Raw genomic sequence first — 16,780 nt, forward strand, 5'->3', positions numbered from 1 at the left:
GGATTCCTGTACATTGTCCGGTTCCAGCAGAGCCCCTGCAGCAGGGCAACTGGGTGACGGTGAGGCAGCGTAGTCGTGGGTCAAAACCCACAGAATAAAATAGGTTTCATAGACAATTGGACGAGCTTTTGGGGCAGACCTGACCTGTTTAAAAGAGATGGTCTTCATCCCTCCTGGGGTGGCACCACTCTTCTGTCTAGAAATATGGCAAATAGTCTTAGTGTTTATACTTGACTAACTGGGGCCCAGGTCAGGAAGCAGACAGACTGGTTGTTCATGTGTAACTTAAGGTTTGATGAGTATGAGAAATTCTTCCCGCACTGATCACAAGTGAATGGTTTCTCTCCAGTGTGGATCATCTCATGTGTTTTCAGATTTGATAACTGACTGAATCTCTTGTCACAGTGTGAACACTTGTAAGGTTTCTTGCCAGTGTGAATACTCTCATGTGTTTTCAGATTTGCTGACTGACTGAATCTCTTGTCACAGTGTGAACACTTGTAAGGTTTCTTCTCAGATTCACTCACTTCTCTCTCCTCATTACTTTCAATCAACTCTGAAAAAAGGAAAAGAAAAAAAAAAACTGTACATTTGACATTAACTACAAAAAAGTGACCGGACATAAAAACAAACCCTGCTATAACACGAAAAGTAGACCATTGCACTGCAAAATTTGTTTAGTTTGTTTGCTTAATCTTATGATTAGGTTTCATTAACTGTTTTGTCTGAATGAATAAGAGATAAGATGGAATGTTTACGCAAACTCAAGGTTTATGGGTTGTTTATAGTTGGATGTGTGCTGCTCAGATGAAGTGTGAGGATTGAAACACACACAACTAAGATTTTTCAATAAACTCTGGTCGTTTTTATCATCATCACACTATCTCTCTTGCTTAGTCTCTTTTCTGGCTATGCTCGGTCAACTTCTTGGTTGGTAGGAGGCTTGATGGCAAGAGACAAGACTTGATGTTAAAGGGATAGTTCACCCCAAAATCAAAATTATGTCATTAATGACTCACCCTCATGTCGTTCCAAACCCCTTAGACCTCCGTTCAGACCTGGAAGAGAAGACAGTTATGAATAAAGTCGTAGTTTTTTCTATTTTTGGACCAAAATGTATTTTCGATGCTTCAAAATATTCTAACAGACCCTCTGATGTCACATGGACTACTGTGATGCTTTTCTTACCTTTCTGGTCTTACGGGTTTGGAACTACATGAGAGTGAGTCATTAATGACATAATTTTCATTTTTCGGTGAACTACCCCTTTAATCGATTTTGGTTATCGACAACCCTACTGACTATTTGTTCAGATACCAAACAAACTGGATATTTTTCAGGACTGGATCTTAACTATCTGGTGTTGAGACCGAGTTGCAACCTTCCACTCCCAAGCCAACAAAGAAGTTGTATACAGCCTAGTATAAAATAGTATTTTTGGTCTATATAGCAAATTTTGCCTTTCATGAAAACTGCCTTTCATAGCACCTCAGTATTTGAATGAGCTCCTTTTACATTATAATCCTCTAGGTCCGCTACGTTCTCAAAACTCAGGCAATTTGATAATACCTAGAATATCAAAATCAACTGCGGGTGGCAGATCCTTTTCCTATTTGGCGCCTAAACTCTGGAATAACCTACATAACATTGTTCGGGAGGCAGACACACTCTTGCAGTTTAAATCTAGATTAAAGACCCATCTCTTTAACCTGGCTTACACATAACATACTAATATGCTTTTAATATCCAAATCCGTTAAAGGATTTTTAGGCTGCATTAATTAGGTAAACTGGAACCGGAACACTTCACATAACACCGTAATTTCTACATCATTAGAAGAATGGCATCTACGCTAATATTAGTCTGTTTCTCTCTTGTTCCGAGGTCACCGTGGCCACCAGATCCAGTCTGTGTCCAGATCAGAGGGTCACTGCAGTCACCCGGATCCAGTTCGTATCCAGACCAGATGGTGGATCAGCACCTAGAAAGGACCTCTACTGCCCTGAAAGACAGCGGAGACCAGGACAACTAGAGCCCCAGATACAGATCCCCTGTAAAGACCTTGTCTCAGAGGAGCACCAGGACAAGACCACAGGAAACAGATGATTCTTCTGCACAATCTGACTTTGCTGCAGTCTGGAATTGAACTACTGGTTTCGTCTGGTCAGAGGAGAACTGACCCCAACTGAGCCTGGTTTCTCCCAAGGTTTTTTTCTCCATTCTGTCACCGATGGAGTTTCGGTTCCTTGCCGCTGTCGCCTCTGGCTTGCTTAGTTGGGGTCACTTCATCTACAGCGATATCGTTGACTTGATTGCAAATAAATGCACAGACACTATTTAACTGAACAGAGATGACATCACTGAATTCAATGATGAACTGCCTTTAACTATCATTTTGCATTATTGAGACACTGTTTTCCAAATGAATGTTGTTCAGTGCTTTGACGCAATGTATTTTGTTTAAAGCACTATATAAATAAAGGTGATTGATTGATTGATTGATAAAACATAGCCGGGTTTCTTTTAGATCTGAAGTCGGGAGATTTACAAACGTGAATTACAATTTGATTGATTACAAACACTTGACTGATGACTGATGCAAACTTCGTTTAAAAAATCATTCAAGCCATTAAAATGTCAAACTGTGGAATATTTGTGAATAATAATAAGGATAATAACAATAATGTTAAAATAATTCAAACACAGAATGGGCTACTTGTAAGAGATTTCTGCTCACGTCTACTAGAGATTAAAAGGATACCCAATGATGTACTCAACTGCAAGAACACAATCAGAGTTATATTAAAATGTACCAAGCTTTATAATGGTAGTGAATGGAGTTGAAATTGTGAAGCAAATAAAGTGCATAACTCCATCATAGAAAGTGCTTCACACAGCTCTGGGGTGTCAATAAAGGCCTTCTGACGTGAAGCAATGTGTTTGTGTAAGAGAAATAACCATATTTAAACCTTATGAAATACCAATTTCTAGCTTCTATTAACTGTTTCCCCTCAGCTGTAACCTTTGAGATGACTAGGGAAGTGTCCTATATCTCTCTTGCTACTGTGCAGACGTCTCTCTGTGTGTGTCCTGTTTTCTAATGTTGCCTCACTTGTTACATTGTTTCAGATATAAAATCGTCTTCTTGTATACTTGGTCCCCAGTTTGTATAAGTCTTGTTTTGAGCATTTGTGTCCAGCAGTACTTAACATAATGAATGAATTCTTAAGAACTGGTGTTGTCCCACAACTTAGATTTGGACAATTTAAATTAATATTGACCTTTATCAAATATTCCTTTCATGGCTAAAATGTAAGAACGAGTTGTAGCTCTTTATACAAGAAAGTAAATCATACAGGTTTGAACCACAATTATAATTTGGGGGTAAACCATCATTTAAAATCAAAACTAATATGCACAGTTTAAAAATAGCAAGAGTTTAATAAAAAACAAAAAACAGAAAGAAGGAAACAACGAATTAGTGAATAAACAACATTAAAAATGATAAGTTGTATCCATATATAAGTTGTATTTCACTTTTAATTTAAAGGTGGGGGGGGGGGTGAAATGCTATTTCATGCATACTGAGTTTTTTACACTGTTTGAAGAAGTATTTCTGTTCCAAAATACCTCTTCCGGTTTGTCACAAGTTTGGGAAAGTTTTTTTTGAGTATGGCTCTGTGTGACGTTAGATGGAGTGGAATTTCCTTATATGGGTCCTGAGGCACTTCTGCCGGAAGAGCGCGCTCCTGTATAGCAGAGCACTGAGAGCACAACAGACTTCACTGATCAGAGCGAGAGCGTCGCCAAATGTCACAAAAGAAGTGTGTTTTTGGTTGCCAGGGCAAGACAACCCTGCACGGATTACCAAAAGAGAAACAGCATTAAGGGACCAGTGGATGGAGTTTATTTTTACAGAGCATCAACGGAGTTGTGCAAGTGTTTTTGTTTGTTCCCTGCATTTCGAAGATGCTTGTTTTACAAACAAGGCCCAGTTTGACGTCGGATTTGCATATCGTTTATTTCTTAAGGATAATGCAGTCCCAACGAAAAAGGGTCACGATCGTGTGTTGGAACCGCAGGCGGTGAGTAAAACTGCTTCAAATATCTCTGCGTTGTTAACTTAGCTATCAGCGCGTAAGCACATCAAGTAAACAACATGCGATGTTGTCATCAAACTGCACTTTCCACATGTACAGCTTAAAAAAAAAAAAAAAAAAAAAAGACAAAGTGGAACTTAGTCATTTCCCAAAACCGCTAAGCAAATATATACAGTTTCAGTACATACCACATAGAGACGCCTTTGCTGATGCTGCTCTTGTTAAATTTCAGCCTCTGGATCTGATTCTGGATCATAAATATACGCTGAATCTGACTGTTAGCCATGGTTTGTTTTGGATGATGGTTTTTCCCTCACGATAATGTCATAGCTTCCACATGCTCTTGTGGAAGATTTTTATTAGTAAGATTCTAATCAATCCAGAATAATCAATGTAAATCAAGCAAGGGGGCCTCTCCTCCCTAGGGAGGGATCAAAATTGCAAGCATAAGGAAAAGTTTGACTATTTGGAAACGCCCTGTATAGGGTATATAATGAGATGCAACCTAGCATTTCGGGAGATCTCCTTGCAACGAGCTCTCGGCTTTGTTTTGCTTAAAATAAAGTATTTTCTTCTGAGAGAAAAATCCCTGAGTGAGTTCGATTCTTTGGAGAACTGGCAAAATACACCACACTCTCAACGCAAAAGCTTACTGGCGCTCGTGATTCTTTAGCTCCGCCCACACGTCACGCCTCCAGCCGGTCGTGTTTTTCCGGGAAAAATCAGAAACAGACTATCTTTCTCTTATGAATATAGTAAAACTAAAGACTTTTTGGAGTTATGAAGGATGCAGTACTACTCTATAGTTACTCAAGATTAACAGGAGATTGAGTGAAAATGAGCATTTCACCCCCCCTTTAAACTGACAGGTTGATTTCAAAGCCAGATCAAAGAAAGCGAGCAGAAGAAACACAGAACAGTTGTCTGTGGTGAGGGTCTTGGTGTTTCATGGTGTGAACTGGTTCAGATGTGTTCAGCATCAGTCGTGATGGTTTGAACAGAGAGGAACAGAGACGGTGAAGGTTCTGGAAATCAGCTTTGAGCAGACATGATGTTGATTAAACCTCAATCTCAGGAGCGTTGAACTGCTCAGATTCCTGCGCTGCATGAGGATCATCAGATCTGACCTTCATCAGTGTCAGTGTCCTTCATCAATCCTAGGGGATTGATGATGACACTCTCACCTGAAGATGCTTTTACGCAGCAAGAAACAGAGAAATAGCAGAACAATGATGATGGAAACAGCCAGAAGCCACCACAGCTGATCTAAACAAGTGATCAAATATCACATCAGATGATCGATAATGATTAATCAAAATTAGAAAGAGGTTTAATGCTCTGAATGTTGTACCTGAGTGCTGGAGAGATGCTTCATTCAGATCATCTTTACAAACACACAGTGAAGATAAATATGAGTCAATATGAGAGAAAAGAGTGAGTGTGAATCAGATCTGTGAATAATCAGACGTTTATCAGCTGAAACTCACCTGAGTTTGGAGTCACTGCAGTTTCATTCCTCACTGAAAAACAGATTCACAATCATCATGATTCACTTGAAGATTCACACTAGATTCAGTTCAACACAGAGTTTACTGAAGTGTTTCTCTCACCTCTGAACCTGGTCTTCTGTCTGAAATGATGCTGAAATGATAGAAAGAAGCATTAGAGAGTTTATAATGTTAATGAAGGATTAAATATGAAAACAGATGAATGCAGATAGAGATTGAGTTGATTTACTCTAACAGAATCACAGATGATCTCATGATTCAGATTCACACAGTGAGACGTGACGAGACGATCAGATTTTACAGCCGTCACAGGATCAAACAGTGTTTGAGGATCTGATGGATCTGCTATCAGACGCCCGTCCTGAACAAATCAGACACATCAGATCATGAGTGTGTGTGTGTGTTTGTGTGTGTGTGTGTGTAATGAAGCAGTCTGAGTTCAGAAACTCTTTCACCTGTAGATACCAGCTCTGCTCACAGTCTCCGAGTGTGTGATTGAGTGAATCAGAGGGAAGTTTGAACTCAAACACGCCGTCAGTCTCAATCTCTCCACACCTCACACTGATGTTTCGCATGTTTTAGCTCAGAAAAAGCTGTTTAAAGTCACAGAGCAAAATACTGAATTATATTGCATAAGACGTGTTTAATTAGAAAGAAGAAACACGTGGAAACGGTGTATTGATGTAAATTTAAAATGACGAAAATGTGAGCATCAGTTCCATAACTTAAAATATATTTAAAAGTTTTGACTTTTAGACAAACAATAATCTAAAAAATAAAATAAAAAATGGATTCACATTCAGAAGTGCTTTCTATTGACGGTCGACGGCAAATAAAATATTTCTCCATAGAGACCCATTCCACAACAGACTCGTTTTCTGACTTAATCAGTTCATGAAAGAATAAAATACTCATAGTTGTTATTAAAAATGATCATAAATTTAAAAACACTCTGTTGCAGCGAGCGGGATTCGAACCAGCGTCTCCGACAGCAGACCGCAACCGCAAGCGAATAAACTAAATCATCAGCCTATTTACCTAAGTATTATATTATAATGATTCAATGTAAAACAGTGATTTCCTACAATGGACATGCAGAATGAACGTGACTCTTATAAACTATTCTCTCAGCATGTTTGCAACTATACTGCTGGAACTAGAACTAAAACGTAACTAAACGATAATGTTAATTGTAATATGGGAAAAAGAGACTGACTTATTTAATAAAAACGAGTTACAAAGTTTTGAGATATGGGCAAAACAAATCAGAATGTTTTTTTTTGTTTTGTGAAGTGTCCCTTGAATCATTTTTAATCATGTTAATGAGGATTATGTAATCATTTATATTCAAAAACAGTATTGAAGAATTTGATTTTCAAACCCTCTACCCTATTTATATTAGAATAAAACAGACAAATAATTGTTAACGATTTAAGTTGTGTTCTATTGAAAGGATCTAGCTGGATCTCTGGCTAACCAGAGTTTGACTCGGCGGAAGCATAAATATTGCAGCGCGGAAGGATACATGAGTGAATCGACAGTGATCCATCCAACCGTCAGTCTCTGTCATCGATCAGAGGTGGGAGGATGGCGCTTCGACATTTATCCACGGAGGATTTAATCACGGAGCTATTTAATTTTGGGATAGAGGTCACTGAAGAGGAGAGAAATAAATTCAAAGGTAAAGTATTTGAATTTTTAATCAGTGTTTGTGGTGTTAATTCAAAGTTGGAAGTTAACTTTTACTGTTAATGTTAGCGCTAGCCAAGTTCATACTCTGTCAACATTAGCTAGCTAGACTCACATTGACGATTTCCATTATTAACGTTAACTAGTTAACGTTAGTTAAAACATCATTATTATAAGTAACGTTAGCAGTACTATCTTGGCTACAGTTTACCATCGAGCTAACGTTAACTTTTCGGCGGCAAAAATGCTTCTCATCCAACTCTGCCGCCGAAAAGTAAACGGTAATGCGAAATATTAATGAAATATTAAAATATTTCAGAACAAAAGACTAATGGACGACAAATACTTTTTTTTTTTTTTTTTTTTTTTTCCCATTATTATAGCTTAGCTATAAAACTACTGCGTCAGAGTTGGATGAGAAGCGTTTTTGCCGCCGAAAAGTCTTGTTCTGACTTATGTGAGCTAACGTTAGCTGGACTGCGTCAGAGGAGAACGATAAAAAAAAAAAAAACTTTTTGCCGCCTCTTGTTCTGGAATATTTTAATGCTAAAGCAAAGCCATTTGGACAGAATGTGACTATCGATAGCCAGTGAGGGTTGTGAAAGTATGATTTAGTCGTTATTTTGTTGTCAAACGGTCTTAGAACATCTTCGTAAAACCATGTAACGTTAACGTTACGTTAACGCTAACTGTGCGTTCACACCGCCGGCGTCGAGAGCGTCAAAAATCGCTCTTGCCACTCTGTTCACGACGCTGCAGAGAAATTTGTGAGCGTTCAGACGCTCTGACGTAGATAGAATGCTTATTTTGTATTTAAAGCGGCCGCAAAGCAAACAAGCTTGTTGATCTCGTTCAGTCTAACCACAAGGAGAGTAACGTTATAAGTTAACATCATTAACTATTGTTGTGGACGAAATATTAGGATCCTTTACTTAAAATGAACAATCTCAGACACCTTGGTCTACGTATCATTTAAAAAAAAAATTTTTTTTGTCCCTGTACGCAAACAGGGACACATAATAGATTAATACAAATGCGAAACAGCAATAATTAACCTGTCCTTTATTCTGCTTGGGAACTAATGTAGTCGGAGCTGCGTTCTCTGGAATCCTCTCAAGCGGTGGACTTCTACGTTCCGATTGGTTGCTGCCCAACCGCGTCATAGCTCATTACCATGAAGTTGCCTTGATTTCAACTCTCCTCGCCGCTGCTCGACGCCGGCTTATGTTGTGTTCACACCAAACGCGAATAGAGCGTCAAATTTGCGTCTAGCACGTCTAGTTTGCCGCTTGACCATTTTGAGATCATTCACGCGTGGAATTAACTTCACAACAGACGCGAATTCACGTCATGGGGGGGCTTCTGCCAGCTGAGTTCACGCAGCATTTTCAACCGCCATTTTTAGTCGGATAATTTTCAAAATATTACTGTTACTGTGTCTTGCAATGTAGTTTTAAAAGTATTTCAGGCGAGAATGTAGTTGTTTTACGTAAACGCGCCTTTGCATTGACTTAACATTGAAATCATTCGCGCCAGACGCTCTATTCGCGTTTGGTGTGAACACAGCATTACATTGAAAATGAATGACTTCCGGCCGCTTTGACGCTCTCGACGCCGGCGGTGTGAACGCACAGTAACTCCATTCTTTCAATACATTCCCCGCTGTCCTGAAAAAAAATAAGATAGGCCTAACTTTACATTATATTAATATTCGAGGCTGTGTGTGTGTGTGTGTGAGAGAGAGAGTGAGAGAGACGTATTTCTAGCGTCTCTAATGAGGTAGCCATGCCTAAATACTTTCAATGTGTTTTATATGGATATTAGAGCTTCTCAAAGTCTGGACCAAACGGCAAGCCCATAAGTTACCTCTGTATATGAGAAAAAAACTGGATCAAAACTATTTTTTCCCCATTGACTTACACTAACGTTACAGTCTGACATAATGTGGCTTTTTAAATTTTTGTATGTTGTTACCACAGTGGTGGTTAACATTGCTGTTTTTCTTTTCTCTATTGTCTAGATAATGAAGTTGACGGAGAAGCAGTGGACTATGGATTGACAGAGAGGATGATTTCATGCCTCTTTGAAGGATCATTTAAGAAGCAAGCCAAATTCAACCGATTTGTTCAGCAGTGGAAAGAAACCGTGACACTAACCCTCGAGCCTGTCCCGGTACATTCAGAGAAGGCTACAGCGGAATCAAGGTACTGGTAACAGTAATGTTATGTCATTATTATAATGTTAGGCCTAAGTACCGTATTTTTCGGACTATAAGTCGCACCGGTAGAACCATGGAAAATAACTCTATAATCTCATAGCAATATAATATAGCTGGTTACCACTGAAGAAGTTTTTTATCTGGATCTGAATTCACCTGGCTCTGGTAGTTTATCTAGTGTAACATTATGCATAATGTTACACTGTCTGTGTAGTCTGAATGCAGGGGTAGAAACTAAGTACATTTACTGCAGTACTGTACCTCAGACCAAATGTTGAGGTACTTTACTTGAGTCTTTTCTTTTCATGCCACTTTCTACTTTTACTCCACTACATTCATCTGTTCCAGCTTTAGTTACTAGTTGCTTTAGTTACTCCACTACTTTATTACTAGTTACTCCGCTACATTCATCTGTTACAGCTTTAGTTACTAGTTACATGTAGTTTATAAAATCTGATGTTTGATTCTAAAGTAAACTAGCCGACAATACAACGGCTACAAGTCCAACTGGGATGATGAGATCATTAAACACAACACAACTGGTTGGATCCTTTACTCTTTCTTCAATGGTTTAATACTTTAACTACATTTTCCTGATGATACTTGCACACTTTGACTGAAGTAACATCTACTCTGTAACAGGTAACAGGACTTTAACTTGTATTGTTACAGTGTGGTTCATTTGCCAAAATTTTAAGACTATTGTTTTATTTTATCATAGTCATGCCATCCCATCATCAGCCTTCCCACCAGTTTTCATCATTCCAAAATTTCCCAGAGATGTTCAGACAAAGTTGGACCAAAAACCGCCATGTAAAATTGAGAGATCCGATCACAACAAAATCATAAGAACATTGTATGAAACCATGGCCCTGATCAAAATGTAAGTTTTGCAACCCAACTGGATCACGGCATTTGAGTTATTAATACTATGTCTGATGTTACATTCCTCACCTTGTTTTGCATCGCTGTTACAGGTTTCCGACCAATGATGACTATGTGAAAGTGTGTAAGGCCCTGATTTTGAAATACCCTTTCTTAAAAGACAAAGAAGGCAATGGTTATGTGAGTTGACAGAATATTAATTGCCAACCTTTATTTATTATACCTAGAGTACTAATCCAGTCAAGATATTAACTACATCTCTGCATTTTGATGCACACATTGTTTTCCACCATGTATTTTCATGCTAGTGCTTTCAGTTTTCTGCAAGTGGTTTGTATGCTTATTTAATTGTTCTATTTTATATTCTTTTACATAGCATACCTGGCAAATGTCTCTCAAACGTAAGTTCAAATATGAGCGGGTGCCACTGGTAGATGATGAAGAGGTGAGAAGAATGAAACAGAAATTTGGTCATCACAAAAAGCCTTTACAACTGGAAGAAAACACAAGCAAACGAGCCAAGGCATCAAAGGTCAGAGCATCTTCTTTGGTTTGCTGTGTATCTATGTGTACATGTTTTACACACAAGCAGTGTGGCCCAATGGTTAGCCCCTTAACCCAGAAGGGAATAGAATAGTCCCCCCGTAAAGTGCTTTAAGTAGCTATGTTAAAGTGCTATATAAAATGTAATAAATTATTATTAAGGGCTCATTTTTCATAAACCTTAAAAAGGGGAAAAGCAACTGTCAAATAAGCAAATGTTTGTCATCCCTCTCTGTCGTAGAAGGTGGATATTATTGGGGAGGATGATACCTCAGTAGCGAGCCATGTGAAAGTCCTGCAGGACCAGTACCGGAAGACACAGCCAGATGCCCGAATTGTGGAGGAACGGATGATGAGGACATTTGCTTGGAGAAGGCGAGAGATTGCCAATGGGATGACTGTCAAAGAAGCCATTAACAAATATCCATTCCTTAAGAGTCCATGCGGGGTTTGTCTACATTTATTTCCTTACATTTGTGTTGGGAGTTCATAGTAAATTACTAAAGGCTGTCTTTTTTAAATTTTAAAATCCTATGACAATGTTGTGACATGTTTCCATGTTGCAGCTATTTCAGGAAATGGGCTGGCTTCATGATGAAATGAATATCTGCCGAAGGTTCGAAGATGGCTTTAAGGTTCTAGTACCCAAAGTGCTTAGTTTGACTCAAAGGAAATCTCCCCTTGCAGATCTGGCTTTGGAGGAAAGAGAGGCTGCCCTCACCGAAGATGTCCCTGGTAAGTGACTGACTGATCAGCCATGGTCACCCCTAGTGTTGTGGAGCCATTTAAGCTTAATATCTTTTCTATTTGTCTTCAGACAAGATAAGGTTTAACTAACCAAAATACAATGTACATTCACGTAATACACTTCTTTTTTTTTTTTACTTAATTTTCAGGGATTGATTTCAGAGCTGCAATCCTGCTGTTGCCGATCCTGTTCAGGGAGAAAAATGACATTCTCTTCATACTTGGCGAGGTGTGTAATTTATTTATATATATATATATTTTTTTTTTTTTTACATCTCACCTGAAGAACACCCTGATTTTCATTCAGCGATATGTTCTAAAAATGTCTGAGGTTGATGATAAGCCTCTACCTGTTAGTGTGACCAGGGTAATCAACATTTTAGCTTGATCAACAACCACAATGCCTACACCATTCAGCTGTCCTAAATGCTCTCGAAGAGCCTTCACATTGATGAAGTTAATCCAGCACATCGGACTTGTTCATGCACATGAGCCACATTTTACCATAACGTGTGGCCTTAACAACTGTCAATCAACATTTTCTAAATATGAGTCCTTCTGACGACATATTTACAGGAAGCATAAAGACATTTATTTAAGACATTCCAGACGAGCCACTGCCCATGATATCCAGGAAACAGTAGTGGGCGAGGAGGAGCAGGGGCCCAGTGATTCTGTCAATCCTCCTGAACCTCCTGAGATGAATGAACTGTTAGTGCAGTTTAGAGAGAATCTTTTTGGCTTTATTCTAAAATCGAGGGAAAAAAACCACCTTCCTCAGACTGTTCAACAAGAAATACTGGATGACGTAAATTTTTTTGTTTGACTTCTTTAAAGCAAACTATGATGCATTTCTAAAATATCATCTTGAAAAAAATGGCTTCAATGTGGAATCTTGTCCTGAACTTCATGAAGTTCTACAGTCTTCTGACTTTTTTTCAGAGGCATCAAAACTTGTTAGGTCTCCGCATATGTTGAAAAACTACTGCAAATCCAACCTTGAAATGACTGAACCTGTAGACTATGCACTGAGAGACCCAAGTGGTCGTAAAGTTGGAAGCTACTCTTATGTACCCATTTGTGATGTACTTCAGAAATACTGCTCTCATGAAGATGTTTGGGATTCTATGCAGAGAGAGCGAAACTGTGAAAGAGATGAACATGTTCTAACTGATTATAGAGATGGATTTTATTTCAGGAATCACAAGGTATTTGCAGATAATCCAGATGCTCTAAGGTTACACCTATATGAGGATGAATTCGAGGTGTGTAATCCGCTGGGTTCTAAACGCAACAAGCACAAACTTTGTGCATTCTACTACACTGTTGGAAACGTAGGTTCAAAGAACTGCTCACAGTTAAAACATATCCATCTTGCTTTGCTTGTCCGTTACGTTCATGTAAAAAAGTTTGGTTTAGATGTAATTTTGAAGCCATTACTTGATGACCTTAAGAAACTGTCATCAGAGGGACTTAATATCAGTGTTAATGGCATGGAGAAGCATGTTTTTGGAGCTGTAGCTGCAATATTGGGAGACAATCTGTCATCTCACATGATAGGTGGATTTGCCATGTCTTTTGGTGCTGGTCGAATCTGCAGATACTGCATGGCTACTCACTCTGAGATGAAAAAGAACTTCAGTGAATCTGATTTTGTTTTAAGAAATGTTGATGTACACAGATACCTTAGAATGTGTAAAACAAAATCCAGAAAACAAAGGAATGTATGGAGTTCGTGGTGGATGTATATTTGACCAGTTAGATTACTTTGACGTCACAACATCTCTTCCTCCCGATGTCATGCATGATTTCTTGGAGGGTGTAGCACCGTTGGTATTGAGGCTTGTTGTATGTAAAGCTCATCAAGAAAAACATATAACCATACAAGAACTAAATGATGAACTAAGAAAGATGTCCATTGGACAAAATGATAAACAAATAAGCCTGTGGCTTTCTCAGAAAATATTTTACATGGATCCAGTGTTGTTGGATCTGCTTCACAGAAGTGGTGTTTATTCCGCCTACTTCCTTTCTTGATGGCACACAGGGTACCTGAAGGCTGCAGTTACTGGCAGATCTATTTATTGTGTCGTGAAATTGCTGACATTGTAATGGCACCAGTTGTAAAAAAAGAGTCCCTTCTTCTTCTTGACCAATTAGTTTCTGAGTTTTTGTGTGGCATGGAAAAAGAATTTGGAAATGTGATAACTCCAAAATGTCATTACTTGATCCATTATTCTCGTCTAATGTTGTCCTACGGTCCTTTACGGTCTTTGTGGTGCATGAGATTTGAAGGGAAACATCAGTATTTCAAACAGGTAGCTAGTTCCTCAAGGAACTTTATCAATGTTACATCAACTTTAAGCAGCCGCCATCAGTTTAGACAGTGTTGGGAATTTTCCTCAACTAATATGTTTGGGGAGTATGAGAGGGTTATGGGACGCAGTGTTAACACACTGTTACAGTCTCTTCCTTCAGCTCTTAGGCATTCCATAACTGTTAGTGAGCATTACAAACATGTCAAATTTCAGGACATTACACTCAACCGAGTAACAGAGGTTGTGATTAACAGTGTTAAATACTGTGTGGGAGATGTCTTTGTTGTGGGTCATTTGCACTGTGAAAAAATACCTTTGTTTTTTCAAGTCAAATATGTTCTAAACATACACACAGATTGGGCGTTATGTGGAAAACTATTAATTCCTCTTTCTTTCTGTCATCACTATTACGCCTACTTGGTGAAATATGAACAGGACTGGACTGTCCTTGACCCTTTTGAGGTGATGGATTTTCATGCTTTGGATACATACTGTGTCGATGATAAACTGTTTGTTAGTATGGGGCATTTATGTTAAGCTGTGTTGGGAGGGTTGTAGAGCGTTGTGGATGAGCTCAACGCTTGTGTTTTTTAAATCCAGAACACATCAAATGTCGTGTAGTTTATCCGTTAAGTGACTTTACTTTGGTGTGGTGTGCTAAAGTGTTTTGCTTGGTCTTTGATAATATTGCTGTTCTTATTAGTGATGTTCATGAAATTGAAAGAAGCAAAATATAAATGGGTCCATTGTATTTATTCCCTGCTATGCACCTATTCACTGATATTGCTGTTCATTTTGTTTTTGAAGTGGCAGTAAGTTTTCAGTTGGTCAGTGAAATGCTTCTTAAAAAATGTAATTCATTATTTTTAATGTTTTTTATATCAGACATGACATCCTAAACGTTGTGGCATTTTATTTTGGGATGTTACATTGTATGGTTGTGAGATGAATTATTATTGAATCTGTGAATTAAACTGTTTTCCATTTTAAGGACTAAAGTAAATGTCTAAAATTCAGTTAGTTGTTGTTTGCCTTTATTTTCTTTCACTCCTTAAGGAATAAAAAGGAACTTTTTTGCCACCTAAAGGTACAAAATGGCTTTGTCACTGGGGTGGTACCTTAATGGGACAAAATTGTACCTTTTTCCAGAGGTACTTTATTGTACCTTTGTCTAAGGTACATTATTGATCCTCAAAGGTACAGTTTTGGCCCTTAGAAGGTCGAAACAAGTAAGGTACAAATTTGCTCCTCTGACTCGAGGTACAATAATGTACCTTTGAGGGTACCACCCCAGTGAAAAGCTTTTGTTCCTTAAAGGTACCGTTTTGTACTTTTTTTTCTGAGAGTGTGGAAGTGACCAACTGCTTCTCCTACAACTTATCTGATAAATATTCTGTAAATAAATATTGAAACATTATAAAATACAATAAAAAAAACAGTATTTTCAGCAGCATCAGAGTGAAGCACAGACTCCGGGGAAACCCTCCAGAAGAGGGAGGAGCCAAACACAAGCACGAGGCGGAGGCGACCAATGAGAGGAAGCCTCTCTGATGCTTTACATAGACACAGGTTTATGGGGATTTCGACACTTTTTATGAAAGCCCTATCGTTTGGTTTGAGACCCCAGTGTTTCATTAGCAGCTGAAGTCCTGTCCGAGGCTTTTTTGAGATGTGATATAAATCTGACCCGCAGTTAAAACTATGTTTTGAAACAATGCAGACAACAGCATCCAGAGCATGTACAGTAATTACTGGCTACAACAAAATGAGCAATTACATTAAAGTATAGTAATCGCTACTATAAGGTGAATAGTTCACTGAATGTACTGCAAATATAGTTCAGAATTTTGTATGTGATGTCATTATTCATCACTTGAACAGTATGAGAGTCTGACCTGAGGACTATTGATGCGTGGAGAAAACCTCCTGCTCTGACGGATCCAGACTTCCTCTTTCTCTTTCTCTGTGGATTTTCAGCCGTTGCTTCTCAATCATTCAGTGCATCTGCTCGATCTGAACTTGCTTTGAACACATCATTTAGAAACAAGTGTGAACAGTCTTGAGTGGTTGTGTGTAAATTATGACAGTTGTAGTTGTTATCTTTTGCTGCTCATTCTTACCGTTTTCTAACACTCAAGTTCACAAGTGCATGTAATCTCTGTACAAGCCTATTACACAATAATGAGATTTACATAAATGACTGAGAATCTCTTTAACCACAACTTACACTTGATCATGTTCAGAAACAGCTAGTAACTGACTTTCTGCATGATTTCTATTTTTATCATACAACTACAGATATAGTTTCACCCTTTTCCCTCCAGCAGAATATGAGGAGTAATACTTTCCTTTAGCATTGTTCAAGGCACTTCCGGACAAGTTACACAAGTTACACAAGTTACACAGCAGTCGTGAAAGACTCAATGAAATGCAATGACTGTATGAAAGAAACTTCCAGAGCTCTGACATCTACAACATAAAAACAAAGACAACCGCCTCGGCCATATTGACTCCATATCCATAATATACACTTGACAAATGAATAAACTGACAAATAAACTACCAAATGAGTAAATGTATAAAGTGGTTTCAGACCACCGAATAACATGCAATGTGGATGGATTTGGATGGTCATAAAGATGACCAAATGTACTTTATTCATACTTGCTCTTAAAAAGATGCACCATAGTACTGTTATTGTGTCATTTCTTGAAGCTGCTTACTGCTTGTAATCTGGATTACGTAGAAAAAATAAGTATTTGTAGATTATAT

At 38.4% G+C, this 16,780-nt stretch overlaps 1 protein-coding gene across 1 annotated transcript in view; it reads right to left on the minus strand.

Moving 5' to 3' along the window:
• LOC127952051 (dentin sialophosphoprotein-like) overlaps nt 1-16,780 on the minus strand; it is a 53,507-nt gene that overhangs the window by 21,977 nt on the left and 14,750 nt on the right. The gene's annotated exons all lie outside the window — the stretch shown is intronic.

Source organism: Carassius gibelio, chromosome B3 (genome assembly GCF_023724105.1).
Source record: "Carassius gibelio isolate Cgi1373 ecotype wild population from Czech Republic chromosome B3, carGib1.2-hapl.c, whole genome shotgun sequence".
Classification (NCBI taxonomy): domain Eukaryota; kingdom Metazoa; phylum Chordata; class Actinopteri; order Cypriniformes; family Cyprinidae; genus Carassius; species Carassius gibelio.